We start from the raw sequence: 17,182 nt of genomic DNA on the forward strand, positions 1-17,182 counted from the left end.
TCCATTTCCCATTTATTCTCTTTTTTCTTTTAACCAGTTTGTAGGTATCACTTAAAGGAGACGCCATTACACCTAATCTAGCAGAGGCTTTAATTGAAGTAAAATTAATGTGTCATTTTTGTAAGGGAAGGTTAGGTGGGCTTGAGAGAGAAGATCAAGAACTGGGGTAAGAAGAAACACACAGGAGATAGAGAGAGAGAGAGAGAGAGAGAGAGAGAGAGAGAGAGAGAGAGAGAGAGAGAGAGACCAGGAGGGTTGTGGGCGACGAATGATGGATCTGGGAAGATGGCAAGGCAAAGGTAAATTTCTTTAAATGAAACGCAGTCGTTTCATTTAACTGATGTGGCTCACTACATCAAATGATTGCCCAACGGTTGTATAGTGCGGTTGCATAAAGCATTTTTCTTGATTATAACTGCTATAATCCGCATGTACATATTTCCAAAAGCTTTCGGGTCTATTAGGACATAACTGGTTGGGTTAACATGCTTAGAAGACAAAAATGTTCCTAACTTATGCAAAATAGATTGAGAAAATATTATGTTCTGTTATATTACTTCAGAAATACATGAGTACAATATATATACAAGTGTATCCCATAATGGATGGAGGCAAACATAGCAATATGAAAGGAGAACTGATAACACAAGCTGGATGTTAGGTGGGAGCATGATTTGCGGAAATTATCGCTTGATGAGTTGCTGATCCTTTGACCACTGGAGAGGAGATGTTGGCATTTACTGGAGAGGATATGTGGGTGCACACTATCATGCCCCTGCAAGTTCATTGGGGAGGCAAACTTCAATGCAACTAGTGGCTTGATGCTGATGCATGCAGGTTGATCTTTGTCGGAGATCAAAAAAACTTGAAGTTGCTCGAGGCTAACTCTTTTACGCACAAAATGGACATCAATAGCTACGTGCTTCATGCGCGCATGAAAAATGGGATTGACTGAAAGATATGTGGCACCAATATTATCACACTATATTGTGGGAGGTTGAGGGAAATAAATACCAAGTTCCCAAAGAAGATCTTGTAGCCATATTAATTCAATAGTTGAGTTGGCTAAGGCTTTGTATTCAGTTTTAGTACTGGACCAGACAACTGGTTGTTGCTTGCAAGAGCTCTATGGGTGCCAACTTGAATTTGTTAAGGTTGGTATAGTGGTCATGTGAGCCTGGGGACTATTGTTTTGCTCAGCTCGATAAGCAAAGTTGAATCTATGATAGCACTTGAGTGCAGTATGGCCAAGTTTATGACAAACTTGGAAAATTGGTTGTGATCCAGGAAAGGACTAATTGTGTCCATGCCCACGTCCTCGTGAACCTCGATTATTGGACTAGTTCTTGGAAGCATATGTAACCATGAGGATTGCTGTGGTATGATGGTTGCTAAGAAACCGTATTTGCCGTAGCATTAATAAGATTCAAGGTTGTTTGCTGTTGTTCCAATCAAAGCTTATAATTGAGTAGGTGCCCATATGTCTCTTGGAGGTTCATGGGTTCAAGTCAAGCTGTGAGGGAGGTTATAAGTGGATCATACTCTGAACCAAGCCTTGCAAGAATGTAACTAATGAGCTCACAATCAGTTAGAGGTTGGCCTATGGTTGCTAAGGTGTCAGCATAGGATTTCGTCTTTTGGAAGTATTCTCCGATGGAGTTGCTGCCCTTTTTGGTGGAGGATAAATTCACTCGCAAGTTAATTATCCAAGCATTGCATTGAATAGAGAACATGTTCTCTAGTGCATGCCACACTTCATGGGAAGTCTGAAGACCAATTACATGAGCCAAGATATCTTAGACAAGGAAGAAATAAGGGCCGAAAGAAGAAGTTGATCTTGCAGCTACCAACAATGATATTCAGGATTAGGAAGAAAGTCTAAACTAGTGGGGTCATTTGAAGTGCAAGAAGCAGCAAAGGATGTGCTGGCATGGAGCCATATAATGATATCTTTTGAGATAGGGAACCAGTTATGCTTTACATAGGAGGTAATTTTCTCGGTTAGGTTTAATGGTAATAAGATGGTTGATATTGATAAGAGGGAGATGGGAGGCAAAGGAAGCAGAGGTGGAGTTTATTGTTGAAGACGATACCATGAAAAAAAAAGAAAAAAAAAAAAAGAAGAAGAGGAATTGAAGACTTTAGTTGTAAAAGGCTCTAGATACCATAAAACAGATTGAGAAAATATTATTTTCTGTCACATTACTATAGAAATATATGAGTACAATATATATACAAGTGTATACCGTAATGGATGGAGGCAAACATGGCAATATAAAAGGAGAATTGATAACACAAGCTAGACATTAGATGGGAGCATGATTTGCGGAAATTATCGCTTGATAAGTTGGTGATCCTTTGACTATAGCATTTACTGAAAAGGAGATGCTGACATTTACTAGAGAGGATATGTGGGTAGATTGCACACTATCATGCAATGCTATTTCAAAAGTATTGGTGCAGGTGCACAAGACTTGAGTAGTTGCACTCATATTTTCATGGGAAAACAAAGATGTCTCCTAGGTTACTCATAATATGTGCAACTATCAATGTAATTTCATACATCATCAATCATTTAGTCTAATGCTACATGAAAAACACAAGGAAGATGCAAGAATGAGAAGACCTATGATATAGAAGATCATAACAATACTGATTCCAACAAATTAGGGATCCAACTACTACATACAAGTAGTCTAGACTACTTGAGATCTCATGCAAGATTGATTTCTTACAAAATCATTATTTTTGTAAACCACAATTGAATCTATTGAAGCATTTGTTTATACATTCCTATATATTAGTCTTAGACTTTAGAAATAATATGTTTTGCTATCTTTTTTAGGAACCCCCTAAAGTTTCAACTAAAATGATGATCTAATTTGTGATTATCCCTATCACAGTTGATTTAGTGAGCCTCCAAATAAACACACACACACCCAAGCGTGTGTATATGTGTAAAATTCATTCGTGGAAGGTGCATGGGTCCCATATTCATTCAATTTTTTTTAAGTTATTGTACACCACTTATATACTCATGACTGGAACTATAATTTCTCCATACATATATGTATATATGTCATATATATGTGTAAGACACACATACACTGTGTAACATTCATTTGTGGAAGGTGTGCTCGGGCGTATTAGTTGTGAGCAAGAGAACGATTGACCAAGCGTGAACAAAATGAGCACCAATGAAATGTGAAAAACAAATGCTGGATGAAAGAATCAAACAATTTATAAGCTTTTTTTTTTTTAATATATATCTTTATATATAAAAAATGTGTATGTAACGGAAAAACTTGTTTTAACGATTTTTCATATTTTTCTATTAAAATTAACACTGTTTGTTTAAATTCGTGTAAATGTAATCAGTGTATAGAATGAATACATAAATGACATTCAATGATATAAGATGAAAAGTTACATGGAGAGTATTTCAAGATAAAAAAAGTTACATTACGTTTTGGGGACCAATCCGCGTACGAAGCGGAAGTGGTTTGCTGCAGTTAGTTTTTTTATATTAAAAAAACATAAAGAAGAAGAAAGCATCGGCTTTTCATATCTATTTTCGATCGAGCATTATACTCATAAGTCCTGTACATTACATATTTAATATATTTTTTTATTTTTTTAAATTTTTTTAGATTTATTCTTTTTAAATTAATTCAGTTTTTCTATTTATTATGCATATGCCAAACATTTGATAAAAGAAAAAAATTTTAAAAATTAAAATAATAGATAATGTGTGGTGTATGTACTTATGTTTAAATTTTTTTTTTTCGATCACCTCTTCATCACCCCTCTCCCAAATCTCTTCTTTTTCATTTTTTCTTTAATTTCTTTTTTTATCATTCTATTTTTCATGCCCTTGAATAAAATAGATTATTCATCCACTGTCGAGAAGCTTAAGCACAAAATTGTAAAAGTTTGCTCTAACATTCAAGAAAAACCAAACTTCCCAATGGCATTCACGTGGGTTTTTTTTTTTCCTCTTCTTTTACTGCCTTGATTAAAAAAGAAATGTAAGACGCCTCTAGAAATTTCTCTCTCATCTTTTTTTGGTTCTTTTTGCTCCAAAATAAAATTCTCAATCGGTAGGAGGCAATGTGCATCTCTCTTTAACTATCTTTAAGAAAGAGAGAGAGTGAGAGAGAGAATTTGTGTGCGAGAATACACTCTTCGGCGCCGTTTACGGTGGCTTTTCGTTGGAGGAGATAATTCAAGTTTAATCTTTGGACATGTTTTCTCTCGGAGATGAGCTCTGTAAGGGAATTAGATATGATAATTCTATCTGAAAGGGTATAAATGTTGAAATAAGGGGACAAGGCAGATTGAGAAGAAATAAAATAAAATATGAAGTCATAAGTAGTAGATGAGTAATTCTTTCTGGAAAGGTAGAAAAGGGATTTAGATTTATGCCGGAGGCCGGAGTTTTGTTCTTCATCTTCGTTATTTTTCTTTTGAAAAATAAAAAATAAATAATGCTGACATCAGATTCGTGCATATTTTGAGTGCACAAGTTACTTGTATGTAGCGGGGCTCAAGATGCTAGCAAAGATAGGGTATCTAAATATATATAGATGGTTGGGTGAACCACATGTTTAAGGAGTCATGAGTGATTAACAAAGGTACACAAATTTTTAATAAAAGACATACAAATTTTATATAGATCATAATTTTTATATTAAAAAGTTACATGATTTGTATTTATTTAATGTTAGTTTAAACTTTAAAGCCGAGAATAATAACAATATAAATATATATTCTGAATTTATTTTATAATATAATTTATTAATCATAATAATTACAATAATGAATATAGTTTATATAATAATAAGTAATTAAAGATTAGTTATTATATTTTTCTCTTTCTCCTTAACATATACACATGTATTAGGTGCATAAGATGTGAATCTCTAAGTAAAATACACGTGTATTGTACGTTTCCTTAACTCATATTATTGAGTATTCTAAATTTAAAAATCTCATATAATACAAGTGTGTTTAATCAAAGGTTTTTTTAAATTTATTTATTTATTTATTTTTAATATTAGTAGGACGTAGCTTTCGCTAAGTCATATTCCACACATGGATTTGCTATGATGGGCACGTGACAAAGGCCGTGATCCTTGAGCTAATCAAGATAAGGTAAATTTGGCCAACAACTTCAAAATATATTTTATGATTTATATATATGCTATATATAGAAAATATTATAGCACAAATTTTATAAAAAGAATAGATGATTTAACTTTATGTTGACCCTGATCAACTCAACCAACAAAAATGTAAGAATTTCAACGTATTCTCTATTGATCCTCTTTAGGATTACACAAATTGATGAGTTATAATACAAATATTAAATGACACATATTTTAAACTACCATTTGTGTTTGACTTTTATTAAATTTTTTGTATGCATCTTTGTTAAAATTATGGATGTTATAAACATGTATTGAATTATATGATATTTCGAACTAATTTTTTATTTTTTCCAATATGTCTTAAATTATTAAGTGAAATCAATCATTTTTATAAAATATATATTATTTTTTATAAATAATCATTTCATAAAACTAGATAAACGTGCTTTGCACGTTACTCCCATCTAATATATATATATATACATATGTGTGTGAAAATTATTTTTTATTTTTTTGGGTCTAGACCGGCCCCCATAAAAGTCATCGTTCAAAAAAAAAAAAAAAAAAAAAACCTATATATGTCATTGTCTGCAGTCCCCCACAAAGAAAAAGCTGGTACGGTACCCCTCACACAAATAAACCCAGGCCACAAGCTCATATACATATATATATATATATATATATGGGTCTTGTCAGTAACAAAACCTCATGACCCAGAAAAGACCAGACCAAACAGGGTATAATTCACTAATTCTCTCTCTCTCTCTCTCTCTCATTATATACATATAGGAAGGTTGAGTTGTCCCTGTCCAGGTGAGGTGCTACTTGACATGATAACAATTTAATTTACATCGAAAAGATGCAACAAATAACCTACACACAACATTTGATTGACTTCTTTTTTCAATTTTGAGTCGATGATAGACGTACGGCGCGACGATATTTATGTAGTACCGAGACCAGGTAAGTAGTACTGGTCCCTCTCAAAATCGCCTGAAAAAACAATGAAAGGAAAACGGTGAGTTCTTTTCTTTACAATGGCTGACAAATAAATCCTATGCAGGATTCAGAGGATCCAGTAGGGTATCAAAGGTGGACCACCATTCCGTAACCAATGGGAATCCTCATGTGATGTTGGGAATCATGCTTCATGAATCATGAGTATGCATTATTTTTATACGATTTTCTGAATTTTTGTTTAATTTATTTAATCTTTTTCATTTAATAAGTTTAAATTCATAAAATGGTAATATTTTTCTAGAGAATATTTTTACGTATAAAAGTAATTAATAGTTATGCATGTATCAATTCCCATGAGAATTGAACTGTGACGGCCATATATCTTCATGGAAAGTAAGCAGAGGAAATAAGAATTTATATGAGGAATTTGCTTGTGGTAGTTGAAAATGTAGGCGCTAATGAAACATTCATGATCCAATGATATCAGCTTATAAAACTGTTGTTGGCAAAAGAGAAAAAATTAAAATGACTTGTTCTACTAAATTACTATGTTCTCATAACAAACAAAGAGTATGAAGATTGGTTGTTTTATACTTTCATTATCTTCCAATAAATTACTTGCTGCTAATGTTATATACAATTTTTAAATGTGTAGTCTCTACTTGTTCCTTTTGAAAAAAAAATTTACACCACTATTAAAAAAATAATTTTTTCATATAGATTTTATATCTATTCATTTTTTTCAAATAGAGTGCGTGAAAACTGCAGACTCTAAATGTACTAAACATATCATTTCTCAATATATAAAGTATGTAAACAATAAGCAAGTAAATAATAAATATACTTTGAAAATCTATTTTTTATTTAAAATAGCAAGATTACTTACCACCTTCTACTTTACTTGAATACATCCCTTGAGAATTCAATTTGGGTTCACATGACCAAAGATACATGAAGAAAATAAGGGAGTAGTTTCTTCCTGATTTTCTCTCTTTACAATTCACTTTTTGGTAACTAGTGTTTTTTGTTGGGCCCCTCTACTTTTAATGAGCCTCCATTTTATAGGGTTGGGAGCTGAGAATGCTTGTTGGATTCTTGCAGCTGTGGTCTTTCTTTTTTCTTACAAAATTATTTTCTTTTTGACTTTAACATGATGATACTTTGAAGATTCTTGCAGTCGTTTTACTTTTTCTTCTATCAAATTATTTTACTCTTGACTTGTAGCAAAGAGAATTTAAGATACAAACAATTTTTAACCCTAGAATTTGTGTTATGCTCAATATTCTTTGGCTAGCTAATACAAGTGTTGGAGATCTTAGATCTCTCTTTCTCTGTCAAAATGCATGGAGGAAATAATCCAAAGGCATGACGTTGAAAAAGAATGATAACCTCTCTATAGAACGACAACAATTTGAAATTGGTGTCAGGTCTAAGTGAGGGGAAGGGAGACGACCGTTCCTCCTCCGCCGCAGGGGGAAAAGTGATGGATATCTCAATGAAATAAGATCTTGTTTATCTTTTTCTTTGCAGACTGGATCTCCAATAATCCTCAGCTCTCACATCAACAAGTTGATCTACTTGTTCTGACAAAGTGGTAGGAAATCCCCAAATGCCATTTCTATAAGATTATTGGCAGATCTCAAGATCTCTACAGCGCAGACATATTCTTCAACCTTCGAGAAGGTTAATTTCTTTTATTGAATTGTGAGCTATGAGCATCTACATTGATTTGTCTAAGCCATTTTTAAAATTTAATAAAAAAATATATATTTTTTATAAATTCAAAATATTCCTATCCATCACTCCACATTAGATTAACTATTAAATTCATTAAAATAATAACATAATTTTATTTTTTTAATAATAAAATTTTTTATATTTTTTTTCATATTTTACAATTAGTCTGACCATATATACATTAATAATTTAATTTGATACTTAAATTATTGATTCCCAATTAATTTTTTTTTCAACCTAATTATCTAATAAACACATTTTGCAAACCCTTCTTCTACTCAACAATCATATATATAATAATATAAAGAACCAACAAACACATCTACAATTTGTTCATCCGACAATTATATTATACCAATATTTTTTCTAACCAATACTCACATCTATAATTTGTGGCTGCTCTGGTAATGCTCGCTTTACAAAATGCACAAATTCCTCCTCGATGACATGAAATACTTTTTTTATCACATCCATGGATAATCCACTTTGTTCAGTAGTGAATTCTAAAATTAAAAAGCAAAACTTCATTAAACTTAAAAAAAAAAAAATAGTCTTTCTTGTGCCCTAAAATTTTATACCAACCAAACAAAGTCCATGTTCACTAAATAGAAACTTCCCATACTTCAATGAATCAAATGAAAAAAACCCAACTTGACCAATAAAAAACTATCTATAGTTAGGGTTGTAACCGGTCCGTTTGTTTCGGTTTTGAACAAGATTTAGGATCAAACTGGTAACACCGATTTTGCATTTTTTAAAACTGATTACGAACTAGTTATCCCTCTAAACCGGTATTTTTAGTTTTACCGGTTCCGGTCCATTTTTTCAGTTTTAATATATTAAGTATATTAGTATTACTAATGTATTTATCAAAAAAAATATGTTGAGAATCTATTATTTGATAAAATGTATTTAATATATATATATATATATATATGTTTTACATTTAAAACATATAATCAAATAAATATTCACGTTTAAAATTAAAATGTTATGTTATAAATTATAATATATTATTTCATACATAATTATATCTATCATATATAATATAAATTATATAATATATAATATTAAAAATTAATAATATATAAATATATAATATGTGAACCGGTTCAAATATTTGAAAATATAAAACCAATTCTGGACCAGATTTGACCGATTTTTAAAATGAAGGAACTGATTTCAAATTGAACCAGTCAAAAGCCGGACTATACCAACTGGTCTGGGCCAGTTTTTCAATTTTTTAGTTTATTTTTACACACATATCTGCAATTCATTCAGACAAGAACGAACCCTCTCTACTTTTTTTGGGTCCTGAACAACCATATCATCATAGGACCAAAAAAGAAAGAAAAAAAAGATAATTCAAGTCCTTTCCTTTCCCTCCCGTACCCAACAAACGAAACTTTCACAAACAGAGCGTTCCGCAGACATAGGTTTCTCATTTTCTAAAAAATACAAACTAAGACATGAGACTTTGGCGAGGATAATATACTGTGCAAATAAGGAAATAAGTGCTTGTTGACAAATCTGGAAGCCTTTGGCCCACCATGGCCATCATAGACAGCGATGTAAGTGGCAGAGGGCGAGTTGAAGACCTGGCTCTAGACTTCGAGGCTGGAATTGGCCTGGATTGCTTCGATGGAGTAATCCCCAGTGTTCTGCCTTGATTCTGATTTCTGCATGAAGATTCGAAGAGAGAAAGGTTTTGATGCACTGCAAAGGAAAGAAAACATGCAAGGAGAAAAAAGAGAGGGGGAAACGAAAAAAAAGAAAAGAAAAAAAAAGAAAAAGGCCGTTGGGTATTAAATTGAAATAAAATACATGGTTGATGAATGAACAGCGCTTCAAATTTGAAAGAAGACCAACATTTATTGTAGCTCAAAACTTCTCATACATGTCGTTGGCTAATCCAATGCAGCTGTATTTTGGGTAGATTCATCATATTTTATATTTGGTTAGGCTTTTGATGAAAACAACATGAATGTTCTAAGACCACGATATATTCATGAAAATCACCAAATATATATAATGGATATCCTTCTAAACAATATGTGGATATAGGTTTTTATTATATCTCTGTTTATTTATATTTTCTATATTTTATTTATTATTTATTATGGGAGTACTCTGGACATGCCCAAAAAATGCATTAATTAACAATCAGATATATAAGTGTCACTTGCTTAAATTTGGACTTTTATTTGGGACACATAAATTTATGTCGGGCCATAAATAGAAACCCAAGAATATACCTGTCAGCACAAGCCAGATGATAATGCAATTATACGTGATTAGTTACTAATAATATTTAGCAGTACATGTTGACAATTAGGGTAAAATGTGTGCTTTTAGAGATTCCAAAGGACGGCAATGACACCATTTGGAAAGTTGAGCTTCCGCAATAAGTATGCTTTTCATTGGAACAACAAATATTCAAGCAAGTAGCAACTGCATCATGTACGTAATTTCTTCTCTCTGTATTTCGTGAAGTACCACAGAGGAGAAGTGCTCGTCTTAGTTCTTACTGCATCATGTACGAAAGCGTTGTCTCCTAGTCATTGAGGACCGTGGAGTCATTGTATTACCGCACAGCATCTGCACGATCGTGTTAATAAACCGAGTCATGGCCGAAGCAATGACCTATGGAAGAACTTATCAGTGTCTGAAGAGGAAGAAGCATCGATTGATCGATATAGGTGACAAGAATTTAGGAGTGTTCCCTCCAATTCCCCTCAAATTGGTTAATATTTTTTCGTATTTTACGGGAAATTGATTGATTAACATTTTGAAGACCGATGTTTTTTCTTTGGGGGGAGGGGGATGTAAAAATAAGTCCAAAATAACATTATAGGCCCAGTCCATTAGAGCATTAGCAATAGTCATTGTCAAGTTTAAAATTTGAATAAAATTTAAAGATTTGACTAAAGTCAAAATCAATGGAAATATTAATCTATATTAGACTATCAATCTCAAAGTCAAAATAATAATATAATATTATATATTGTAATAATAATTTTTTAAATTTCTTTTTTTATATTTTACAAATACACTTCATATATTAATTAATAATTTAATTTTTACTTAAAATTATTACTTCCCAACTATTTTTTTTCTCAACCTAATTATCTAGCAAACACATTTGAGAATATTTTTAGAGTAAAATATTGTTTTGGAAATGAATAGTGGCTAGCCAAATTTGGAGAAAAAATGTAATTCTTATAGCTCAAAAGTGAAGCCATAGAGTTTTGAGTCTTTTGACTACTCTAATGTTGACTACTTTTACTCAAGTTAGCCAAAATTTGATTAGGCAATGACATTTGGCTAAGCCAATGCTATTGCTCTTAGGGCATCTACGTTGGCTTAGCCAAATGAGATGCTTGGCCAAATTTTACATAATTTGACTAAAACATTATTCATATTGGATTAAGCAAATCTAAAATAATTTAGATTTTTGCTACAGTGGTTAGTTAAAGATGGAAGATCACTATTCATTCATCAAATATTAAAATATTAATTTCTCATTCCAAACAAATAAATTAAATTAATTAGAATATAATTAACATTTAACATTTAGAATATAATTATTATTAACATTTAATAATATTTTTTAATAGTAATTGAATATAATATAATTATTATTAACATTTAACAATACTTTTTTTAATATTAATTTAATTAGAATATAATTAATATTAGCATTTAATAATACTTTTTTGTAATATTAATATAATATAATATAATTATTATTATTATTATTATTAACATTTAATAATACTTTTTTTAATGTTAATTTAATTAGAATATAATTATTATTAACATTTAATAATACTTTTTAAATATTAATTTAATTAGAATATAATTACTATTAACATTTAATAATACTTTTTTGTAATATTAATTTAATATAATATAATTATTATTAACATTTAATAATACTTTTTCTGATATTAATTTAATTAGAATATAATTATTATTAACATTTAATAATATTTTTTTAATATTAATTTAATTATAATATAATAATATTAATGTAATATTATATAATTATTATTAGCATTTAATAATACTTTTTTTAATATTAATCTAATTAGAATATAATTATTATTAACATTTAATTGGTAGAATTAAAAAATGTGAGAAAATAAATTAAATAAAAAATTTATTAATTTAATAATATTTTATTATTATATAGAGAGTGAATGGCTAATCCAATGTGGGGATTGAATTTTGATGAAATAGGTAAATGTAAAAAATTGTTGATATTGGCCAAATTTAAAGATGAATTTGACCAAACCAATGCTAATGCTCTTAGGTGGCTTGTGACCCTTACCAAGAGGTAGAAGGGAAAAGAAAGGCAAGGGGGACAAGACAAGGCAAAGTGTCAGGGCTAAGGAAATTAAGCCAAAGACGCAAAGGAAGATGGAGACGTTCCTTAAGATGGCACCAAAATTTTTCACTCCAATTCTTGTCAGATTGATTAACACTAGGCTTTGAAGATCTAACCAACAAGAAAAACAATGTAACTGATCAGGGATGGCCACTATGGGGCCAGAAAAAACTCCGATGGTTAAGTTAGTTCACAAAAGATATTAATTGTAGTCCAGCTCAAGCTTTTATAATTTCCAAAAAGAAGAATAATCCTTTTACCTGGGTACATACCGTAGTACTTATAGAGAGTCAAGTAACCCCATATCCTTCATTGTTGAGAAATTTAGTAGTTGTGAGTGGTTCTTTGTAAACTAGAGTTCATGTCTTACTTTGCTTTCGAGACATTCCTCCTGGAAATATTTGATTGATTCAACTAATAAATTGTTCTTCTTTAAAGAGACAAGCTCTAGTGGGCCCTTGTTGAGGCCTAATTATCGAGTTCTCATTATTTGGCCCAACAAGGAGCACTAATGAAGGAAGGCAAAAAGTGTTTGGTTGGAAAAGTAATTGTGAACAGTGTGATAGGCAGAGAACAATTGAGATGCATGATCAAAATCTATTCATCCTCAAATATTTTGATAGAAAAAACCCACTAGATCAAATGGACTCTAAAAAAGAGGTTTTCTAGCTGCTACTTTGACATTTGCAACTATCATGTATGAATCAATAAATAGAAGTTCAAATCGGAAAAACAGTAGGCTAGGTATTGGAAGCGAATATCCAAGAAGATGGAATATGATGGGGCAACTTTTTGATGATGAAGATGGAGATAGAGATGAAGATAACTCTAGAAAGGGAACGCACAATGACAGTAAAAGAATATAAGTTTTGGGTTACCTTCAAGTATGATACCCTAGTTCTGTTTTCCATGCAGCATGACCGATCATGGAGGAAATGTGTAATGCCCCAACGGAAAGCTCAAGGCACATGGTCTATACTCCAAAAGGACTAGTCAATGATATAAATAGAGACCCATTGGAACATTATAAAGAGGAGGAACTTCTCCTTCCTAAGTAATGCAGGATCTCATACACTGTTTACCCTTATTATTTATCAGAATAAGATATCACAATCTCTCCTCTTTTATATGCCCGACATCCTCATCAGGATAATTTGTCATAGATGACACAACTCAAATCCCACATTTCTAGTTAGAAAAAGCTCTGATACAATTTCACAATTTGTGTGTATCATCCTTGCACAGGAGCCATGCTAATAATCTTCTCTGTATTCATTCTGATAAATAATAAATGTAGATGGTGTATGAGATTCCTCATTATTTAGAAATGAGAAGTGCTTGCTCCTTATAATGTTTAAATGGAGCTCCAATTATATCATTAACTAGTCCTTTTAGAATATAGACCATATGGTTTGAGCTTTTCATTGGGAATTACAAATAGTATCAGAGTCTATCCAAACCAGATATGTGGAAATTGAGTCATGCCACCTATGACAAACTAGCCTGACAAGGACGTCAGGACTATAAGGAGGGAGAGATTGTGATATCCCATTCTAGATCTGATAAATGATAATGGTAGATGGTGTATGAGATCCTATATTATTTGGGAATAAGAAGTTCTTTCTCTTTTAGAGTATAGGTCACGTGACTTGAACATTTCATTAGAATATACAAAAAGGATGTTTAAAGATGAGATCAAGGCATTTCATAAAGCAGTGTCAAACAAAGACGAAGAAAGCGGATATATATTTTGGAACTAAAGAGTTGGGAAAGGAAGGAGGCAACGGATATGATGCACATAACGGTGGAGAAAATAATCGGGCCAAGATCTAGCACCTTAATGGATGACATATTCCGTGAATGGTGACCAATATATAACAGCAACCAAAGTGACATGGAGGACATGATGGGCCTGGCCTAAGACTCAGTACTCTGAAATTCCCACTCAGCAGTCCTGGGTCAACCTAGTAAGGAGTATGCACAAGGAAATTAACACAACACTGAAGCGAGAATTCTTGAATATGAGAGGAATTGTAGCTAGCTGTGCACACGTCAAGTGTCGTATATTCTTCTTTTGAGTTTTGTGTGCTGCTTTGAATACACTACTTTCTTGCAATTTTAATTGGTATGGATATTATGATTGCATGCATTGCGTACTATGAAGTCACTACATATAATTACGTGTATTCACGATTATTATCATGTTTTCTTCACATTTTAACTTCCATTAATTGATTAGAAAACAGGACGGTCCTGATCTATATCCACAACTTCACATTCGTACATACTTATTATTAGTGCATATTCTACTGCCAAGATCATCTGATCATCAACTGCAGTTAACGACTCGCAATGTTATTAATAAACTCTCGTATTTAAGAACATATGGATGTGGACAGCTTGGATCCCTCATATTGTGTAGAACTAGATCGAGTACTATTGCCCCTTTTTATTTATTGAATCGTGGAGTTACGAATTAATCATTTGCAAATCAACCCCACTGGCAATGAATTATATAAGAAGTCTCCCGCACCATGCCTAGAAGATGATTGCAAGAGGCCGTGTAGTACAGTCAGTCATGGGCTGGCACATTGTGACCGTTGTTGGGCAGTGTATGGATTCTGGGTAGTTTTTATTGATTTCGTTGTTACATTTGTTTTTGTTTATGCGAGAATGTAGCCCATACAAATACCTCATCATTTTTAAAAAATAAAAATAAAAATCTACTTTATTAATTAAGAGAGTTTTGCAGCGGAAAATTTTAACTTAAGATAAAAGTTCTTTTACAAAATTACCTTTTCTTACGTTACACAAAACTCTCCTAGGCTTCAATATGCATTCTTCTCTTGGGCCATGTCTATCCAGCCGCTTCTTCCTCACCTCGTCTCTGGACTCCATGCTATTTTCATTGCAAGCAGTACAATTATGTGCGTATCAGATGGCAACTTTTCATATACTTATAATGCAGGATGAGACAGACTTGAGAAGACTTAAGCTTAGGTTTTTCCTTCACCCGAGAAAACTTTTATTTTGAAAAATTTACTGAATCTTTCATAACCTGGGTGTTTTTTAGATAATCTTTGTAAAAGTTCTCTTTTATTTTGAGAAGTTTTCATGATTGCAGACAAAAAAAAGGGCAATGATATTAATCATATTCCTTTAGTGGAATGGAGGAAATGACCATCATAAATTAGGATGGTTTTCGTTGCAATCCCAATGGGTGGAAGTTTTAATAATGCAATCGAAATCTGCAGCGAGTAATAGTGCTCTCAACTTGATTGCTTCAAAAATGTGATGGAGCTTTCTATTCTCTTTACCTTTCATATTCTCGGGTACAACAAAACAAATTTATACATTCAACATAAATTAGAAAATGCAGAACCATTGGGCCGGCCGCTAGCTATAAAGGGGAGTCACATGGGCCACACATGTCGCCATAAGCGGCTCTGGGCCATACTCATTGGTTGGAATTGAGATCCAATAACGGGAGATGCATGTATAGGCAGGCTGGTTGCTAGACTAGAGGAGGGATGCGTACGTGCATGCAGGTGGCTATGCCGCTATGGTCTATTACACAACGGTAAATCAGAAGCTGTACCATATTGACAATAATGGAAAAAAATGCAGGGAAAAGTGAGAAAATGTCATAAATCGCCAGAAGGCAAAATAAAAATTCTTCCTCAAATTAAAGAGGTTAAGAAGCTATTACTTGGAGCTAGGCGTTAAGTGGTGACCACATGCGCCTACGACTGCACGCGGAGGTCATGCAACGGTGACTGCTGGGAATGATGGAGCAGATCATAATGACATGAATTCTAATGATATAGATCAATCATCTTGAATTAAAATTAAAATTGAAGATGGGACTGAGGGGAATCCGCAGGAGCCATCGGAGGTCATGCCCCACTTGGTTTTTAGATTTTTAATAAAAGTATTATATATATAGTTCATCATATACATATACAGTTATACTCGGAAAAAAAAAAAGTTTAACCCGGCCCATCACAATTATAATTCATTTTCATATACTTGGACGCGGTGGCATTTTGGGTGAGTTAGTACTTGAGAGCGGGGTTGTCAATTCTAAGAGAAATGGCCGTATGAAAGAAACTATGCATCTTTTTCACGTTGGCCTAAAGTACATTTTAAAGTTACAAGTTAAAAAAGATCAAACCAATTTTCATTACCTATATCAAATAGAGAATATATATATACATATATAGTTTGGGAGTACTAGTAGGTAAGCACTTGCCCAATTCTCCCTATACAAATTATTTGAGACTTGAATAAACAAAAAAATTGATATTTTCAAAACAGTGCAAGAAGCAAAAGTGCCCGCCCCGGCCCAGGCATGCACATGAGTGAAGGAGCCTGAAGCTCACAAACTCTGGTGAACACTATGAAGCAAAAGTGCTCACCACCTTAGCAAACACCGTGAACGAGCATTAAGGTTGCCACCTCGATGAGTAGAGATGAAAGGGAAAGTGACCATGGAGAGCAAAAGAGCTCATCACCTCACCAAGCACATTAGATGAAGCACAATGCTCCTCATCTCAGCAAGCAAAATAAAGGAGAATGAAGATAGCACCTTAGCTCTGGGACTAGCAAAAGTGCTCACAACCCAAACGTTGTCACCCATCTCTATCATTGGTGTATATCGCAACATCTATCTCTACCGTGGGTCACTAGTTGGATGTCGATCAAATAGTTTGATTTGGATTAGGGATATTTCTCTCTAATTTATTATGTTGTAGGATTATTTTAGGTTGGGTTTGGGTATTGAGAAGTGTTGTGGTATATAGAGAATAATAGTGAAAAAGTATGTGAAAATTAATAATAGAATATTAAATAGTAGTAAAAATTAATAAACAGAAGTAAAAAGTATGTGAAAAATAATAACAAGTAGTGGAGTATATTGGGAAGTATTGAAGTATTCTCAATATCC

The 17,182-nt window shown here is 32.5% G+C and overlaps 1 non-coding gene and 1 pseudogene across 1 annotated transcript; both read right to left on the reverse strand.

Moving 5' to 3' along the window:
* Nucleotides 1–1,456: 1,456 nt before the first annotated feature.
* On the reverse strand, nt 1,457–1,595 carry LOC122274876. The gene has a single exon (XR_006228416.1). It is a non-coding gene; the product is annotated as a small nucleolar RNA Z247 (small nucleolar RNA).
* Nucleotides 1,596–13,433: 11,838 nt separating this feature from the next.
* On the reverse strand, nt 13,434–13,543 carry LOC122274895 (annotated as a pseudogene).
* Between the last annotated feature and the right edge of the window lie 3,639 nt (nt 13,544–17,182).

The sequence above is a fragment of the Carya illinoinensis genome, chromosome 8, assembly GCF_018687715.1.
Source record: "Carya illinoinensis cultivar Pawnee chromosome 8, C.illinoinensisPawnee_v1, whole genome shotgun sequence".
NCBI lineage: Eukaryota > Viridiplantae > Streptophyta > Magnoliopsida > Fagales > Juglandaceae > Carya > Carya illinoinensis.